The following is a 6259-nucleotide window of genomic DNA, read 5'->3' as shown; positions in this document are numbered from 1 at the left end:
TTCATCTTTTCCCCCGAAGGCCACGCCCTCAAAAACCAACATATCGCCACACACCTATGCCCCAATTCCCGGACGCTTTCTAAACCTTTCTATGTGCCATTACCTTGAGATAGGATGCCTGTCCACCGTTTTTCAGTGACCCCCCAAGCGCCTGTATAGATAGAGACTACGATGCACGGCGGCTGCACTAGAATACAAAATCGATCTCTTATGCGCGGCGCTGGACTGCTAATATAAGCTATATAATCTCTCTCTATATATATATAGCAGCTGTGAGAGTCCCAGGGCTAATAAAAGGAATTGCGTGCACGGTTTGCCCGATGAGGCGGCGGCGAAATCCCACACATCACCTACTGTAATACACGCGTCAAGAGTCAGAGAAGGAGACCGCGAATCTACGATTATTAATATTATTATTATTAGTGTGTGTGTGTGCCTGTCATGTGTGCGCGAGAGGGAAAGCCACATAATATACTACAACGACGTGCGCGGCAGAAAAAGCTACATACAACTTTCCCAGGAAAACGCGCAGCCTGCAGGCTCCTTTTGCCTATTATGTTCTTAAAAACCCCGACCATAACACTTACCGATGGCTTTACACACGGAGGGGCAGACAACTGCTGCACCGCAACGGCATCGCGATGCATCCGCACCAAGCCCGGCAGCTCTTTTCAAAACATATCGCCCTGTGCGGAGCATGATACAGTTGCATACAGGGAGTGAGAAAACCACTCAATTCGATGGTACGCGCGCACACAGAATATCCTTTTGGACGATCTCTACTATAGCCACGACTTACTGGCCACGAGAGGCGGCGCTGCACTGGAATACTCCATCTTTTCCGCGCTTCTGAAATCTTAAGCTAATTTCTTAACCTCTGTAATAGCTACACATACATGTTGCGCTGAGTGCCAGGTCTTCTAAAAGGCACAGCGCGTGCGGTTTGTCCGATGCGGCGGCGAGATCCACCACACCTGCTATGTATCAGATACCTACGAAAAGATCTTTGAATACATATATAATGATTGTCAAGCTATAATTGTTTGTTCGTGGATGTGGAACACCTCGCAAGCGATCGATAACGTGGGCCAGACCCTTCCCGTCGAACGTACGACAAACGACTTCATCTTGCCAAACAAATCCCAAGCGGTTTCATCATCAAGATACACTGCATATCAAATGCGCCATCCGTGATATATTTTGGAGTACAGCACAAAGAATGTCACGAGAGGCACTGCCAACGGATCAAACAACGGCTCGTACAACCAATCCCAACAACCCGCGAACAAAATCACAACGCAGCACCACTTTTACAACTCCAACGCAAAAGCGAATTTGCTACGTTGTGTGTCAATAAAACACCACGGATATAAATCATAAATAATGGAAACAAACAAATTTTGCCCAAACTTTATTCCAGCTTTACGACACCAGTGTTTTACTACTTCTCCGCCGCCTCGACTTTCCTACACCTACTTCCTTACGGCTTGGCATTACTGCTTTTGTAGTCCTGGCGGCTTAGGTAGGTAGTGTGTTCTTCCGACATCATCATCACTTCGTCATCCCGAGGTCGCGGTCTTCACGGACGCCTTTCGGTCAGTTCTATGTCTGGTACACTCTTGCCCTGGCAGCAGCTTCACTCGTTTGTGGTTCGACTTTCCCCACTTAGCCCAACGCCGCCCTCCCCTGCACCCCCTTAGTCCAACGCCGCCCTCCCCTGCAGCCCCCCAGCCCTACGACGCCGCCCTGCCCTGCGCCCCCCTAGCCCAACACCAAATGCCGACCTCCCCTGCGGCCCCCCAGCCCAACGCTGCCCTCCCCTGCACCCCCCTAGCCCCAACGACACCCTGTCCTGCACCCCCCTAGCCAAATGCCGCCCTCCCCTGCGCCCCCCTAGCCTAACGCCGCCCTGCCCTGCGGCCCCCTAGCCTAACGCCGCCCTCCCCTGCGGCCCCGCCTAGCCCAACGCCGTCCTCCCCTGCGGCCCCCCAGCCTAACGCCGTCCTCCCCTGCGGCCCCCCAGCCCAACGCCGTCCTCCCCTGCGGCCCCCCAGCCCAACACCGTCCTCCCCTGCGGCCCCCTAGCCCAACGCCGTCCTCCCCTGCGGCCCCCTAGCCCAACGCCGTCCTCCCCTGCGGCCCCCCTAGCCCAACGCCGTCCTCCCCTGCGGCCCCCTAGCCTAACGCCGTCCTCCCCTGCGGCCCCCCAGCCCAACACCGTCCTCCCCTGCGCCCCCCTAGCCTAACGCCGTCCTCCCCCTGTGGCCCCCTAGCCCAACGCCGTCCTCCCCTGCGGCCCCCCAGCCCAACGCCATCCTCCCCTGCGGCCCCCTAGCCTAACGCCGTCCTCCCCCTGCGGCCCCCTAGCCTAACGCCGTCCTCCCCTGCGGCCCCCCTAGCCCAACGCTGTTCTCCCCCGCACCCCCCTTTCCCAACGCCGCCCTGCCCTGCCCCCCCCCTAGCCAACGACACCCCGCCCTGCGCATCCGTCTGCGCCCCCCCTGCCCAATGCCGCCCTTACCTTCGCCCCCCTCGCCCAACACCCCCCTTCCCTGCGCCCGCCTAGCCCAACGCTGCCCTCCCATGCGCCCTCCTAGCCCAGCTTCGCCCCCATCTGCACCCGCCCTGCCCAACGCCACCCTGCCCTGCACCCTACTTGCCCAGGGGAGGGCGGCGCTGGGCAGGGCGGTTCAGGGCAGTGCAGGCGCGGGGTGGGGCGGGAATTGGAACAGGGCAGAGGTGCCACCCATGTTCTTGTGGGTCTGGGTTCAATTCCCAGCTGTCCCGTACTGACCCATGATACATACACACATTTGTACGAGAATGCATGAGCACACGGATGGTGGGGCACACACATTCACACGCAAAGGAAGGAGGGAGGGAAGGAGGGAAGGCCAAGGGAATGCAGGGGACAGCAGAGGGGAAGGCACAGGATGGCAGAAGGGAGGGCAGATGGAAGGGGAAGGGAGGATGATGGGAGGGAGCGTGGAGGGAAGTTGGGGGGATGATGGAGGAAGGGTGGAGGAAGAGTGGGAAATGGTATTGTGGAGGGATTATTGAGGGAGGGTGGAGGGAGGGAGGGAGGGAGGGAGGGAGGGTGAAAGGGTGGAAGGATGGAGATGGAGCGCTATGTCTCCCATAGTTCACACCCCGAAGGAAAAAACAGCCACACGGCTCTATGGGCCCGGAGGCCTCAGTGTTATTAGCATATGCATCATTTGCGCCCACACGAATCCCCCAGGGTCCCTGTCGTATTTAAGTCATTTAGCCGGCGGCTCCCCCGTTCGTTTGACTGGACATTCATAGGAGAGTCATCACACACACACACACACACATAACCAGCAGAGGCACACAAACACGCGGCACGCTAAAACCCGCCATCAAGCCTATAATTTATTTAACTCTTGGAGAGACATCCCCAGACTCCCGGATGGGCAGTGGCAGGTGTTGTGTCGTGTGCGGGGTTTTTTAATTGTTTGGATGTTGCGCACACAACACATGGGTGAGGGGCTCTTGCTGTGATGTTTCGTCTCACCCCACAGCCTTCACCACACAGCCTCTGGGGGTCAGTTGTTTTTTCAAACACGCCACATGACGCCACCACACGCCGCCCTGATTCATTTGGAGGCCACAATATCCCAATGTGCCAGAATATCTCGACGACGCCGGGGTTATGGGGGATGCATTTGCAATACGTCCAAAGCATGATATACACGTCGGATGCATGCAATGTGGTATGGGATGTGGGGTACGTTTAGATTCTTTATATGGGACAGAGGGCGCAAAGGGTCGTCCAGCTGTGGAGGGCTGGAGAGAGGTGCCGTGGGGGACTCTTTTTAACATCTTTTACACAAACGCTTTTGTGGCATTTTTGTGAGTAGGAATGCATGTGTTTTGTCTTCTCCCACTTGTGGTGGTGTAAGTTGTTTTGAGCCACACCATCCTGTGGCGCGCAAGCGAGATTTTGTGCGCACGCAGCTGCAGCTGCGTGTGTGCATGTGCATGCATGCGCTCGAACTGCATATTCGTTACCGACCCGTGGGTTTTCCTCTGCCCCGACGACGCCCTGTGGCGTCCTGCTTCCCGTATGCTAGTTTTAGCACGTGTGGAACAATTTAGGGCAGAACGATAGGTGTGATGGGAGCGACAAGCAAAGCTGTCGTGCTCAAATGGAGCGCGCTCAAATGGATGTTCGGCGACATGTTGACAACGCCACACACAAGCAACTCCACAGACTAAAGCGGGTGATGCGCATATAGACGTGTACATGATATTTGAGGACATGACCTGGTGTATGGTCCCTTTCCTCTAAGCGGCCGCACAGCCACGGGCGGCTAATGTCCGGACACACCATCGAACATCAACCGCCTGGCAAACTGTGCTTAATCAAGCAACATAGCGTATCAAAGTGCGGCATCCTCGATATGCATTTGATTACAGCGCATACAATGTCGAAAAAGCCGACAACAACTCAGAGCGGCACCGGCACCGGCTCATACAACGGCTCGTACAACACTCCAACCAGCTAACAAACATTCCAAATCGCGACGCGACAGCATCTCACGCAGCTGTAATATCGTGAACAACGGAAAAGAAAAACAGCTTGTCAATGCTTTGCTTCGCATTCCGCCTCCTGTTTCCATAGCTTCAGTTCGCAACGCAGCCATCAGAAACGCGACCGTGCAACGAAATGTGTCAACGCATGCGCGGTGAACAAATTTGTAGCACAAGGCGTCAAAAAGGTGTGAAGGCAGCGCGCACGTTGGTTGCCCCGTGTGTGTGTGCGCGCGTAGTCCGCCGCAGTGTGTACGCGACCTCCGCACCGCACCCATACATGGCTTCCACGCGATGCCCCAACCGCCCAATTGGCATATCCATGCTAAGAACCTACATACCAAAGCCAGCACCGAGGCACGGCCCATACGTTCATGAATTAAACATAATTATTCGACCTGCTACCGTCCCCTGTGTAAAAGCCCTATGGACAACACACCATATAAGCCCCCCTTTCCCCCTTTTGGCAGATGGACAGCAGCATCAGCAAAGCAGCATTCGTGGGCAGCGACAGGAGCGATAGCATACATATGTGAGGTAAGGTGGGCATGCTGGCAACACAAGAAATAGGATGCCATAGCATATGTCGTGGGGCTACCGTCAGGGGGGATGGGTAAACATTGAAGATGGAGACCGAGGTGAAGCGGGTTGGTTATGAGGGCGGGTTTCAGGGTATCACGTTGGCCCTCCCCTGCGGCCCCCTAGCCTAACGCCGTCCTCCCCTGCGGCCCCGCCTAGCCTAACGCCGTCCTCCCCTGCGGCCCCGCCTAGCCTAACGCCGTCCTCCCCTGCGGCCCCGCCTAGCCTAACGCCGTCCTCCCCTGCGGCCCCGCCTAGCCTAACGCCGTCCTCCCCTGCGGCCCCGCCTAGCCTAACGCCGTCCTCCCCTGCGGCCCCGCCTAGCCTAACGCCGTCCTCCCCTGCGGCCCCGCCTAGCCTAACGCCGTCCTCCCCTGCGGCCCCGCCTAGCCTAACGCCGTCCTCCCCTGCGGCCCCGCCTAGCCTAACGCCGTCCTCCCCTGCGGCCCCGCCTAGCCTAATGCCGTCCTCCCCTGCGGCCCCGCCTAGCCTAACGCCGTCCTCCCCTGCGGCCCCGCCTAGCCTAACGCCGTCCTCCCCTGCGGCCCCGCCTAGCCTAACGCCGTCCTCCCCTGCGGCCCCCTAGCCTAACGCCGTCCTCCCCTGCGGCCCCGCCTAGCCTAACGCTGTCCTCCCCTGCGGCCCCGCCTAGCCTAACGCCGTCCTCCCCTGCGGCCCCGCCTAGCCTAACGCCGTCCTCCCCTGCGGCCCCGCCTAGCCTAACGCCGTCCTCCCCTGCGGCCCCGCCTAGCCTAATGCCGTCCTGCCCTGCGGCCCCGCCTAGCCTAACGCCGTCCTCCCCTGCGGCCCCGCCTAGCGTAACGCCATCCTCCCCTGCGGCCCCGCCTAGCCTAACGCCGTCCTCCCCTGCGGCCCCGCCTAGCCTAACACCGTCCTCCCCTGCGGCCCCCCAGCCCAACGCTGTCCTCCCCTGCGGCCCCGCCTAGCCTAACGCCGTCCTCCCCTGCGGCCCCGCCTAGCCTAACGCCGTCCTCCCCTGCGGCCCCGCCTAGCCTAACGCCGTCCTCCCCTGCGGCCCCGCCTAGCCTAACGCCGTCCTGTCCTGCGGCCCCGCCTAGCCTAACGCCGTCCTCCCCTGCGGCCCCCCAGACCAACGCCGTCCTCT

The sequence above is a fragment of the Volvox carteri genome, assembly GCF_000143455.1.
Source record: "Volvox carteri f. nagariensis unplaced genomic scaffold VOLCAscaffold_93, whole genome shotgun sequence".
Taxonomy (NCBI): Eukaryota; Viridiplantae; Chlorophyta; class Chlorophyceae; order Chlamydomonadales; family Volvocaceae; genus Volvox; species Volvox carteri.
The sequence above is the reverse complement of the archived record's forward strand: the minus strand, read 5'-3'. Positions refer to the sequence as shown.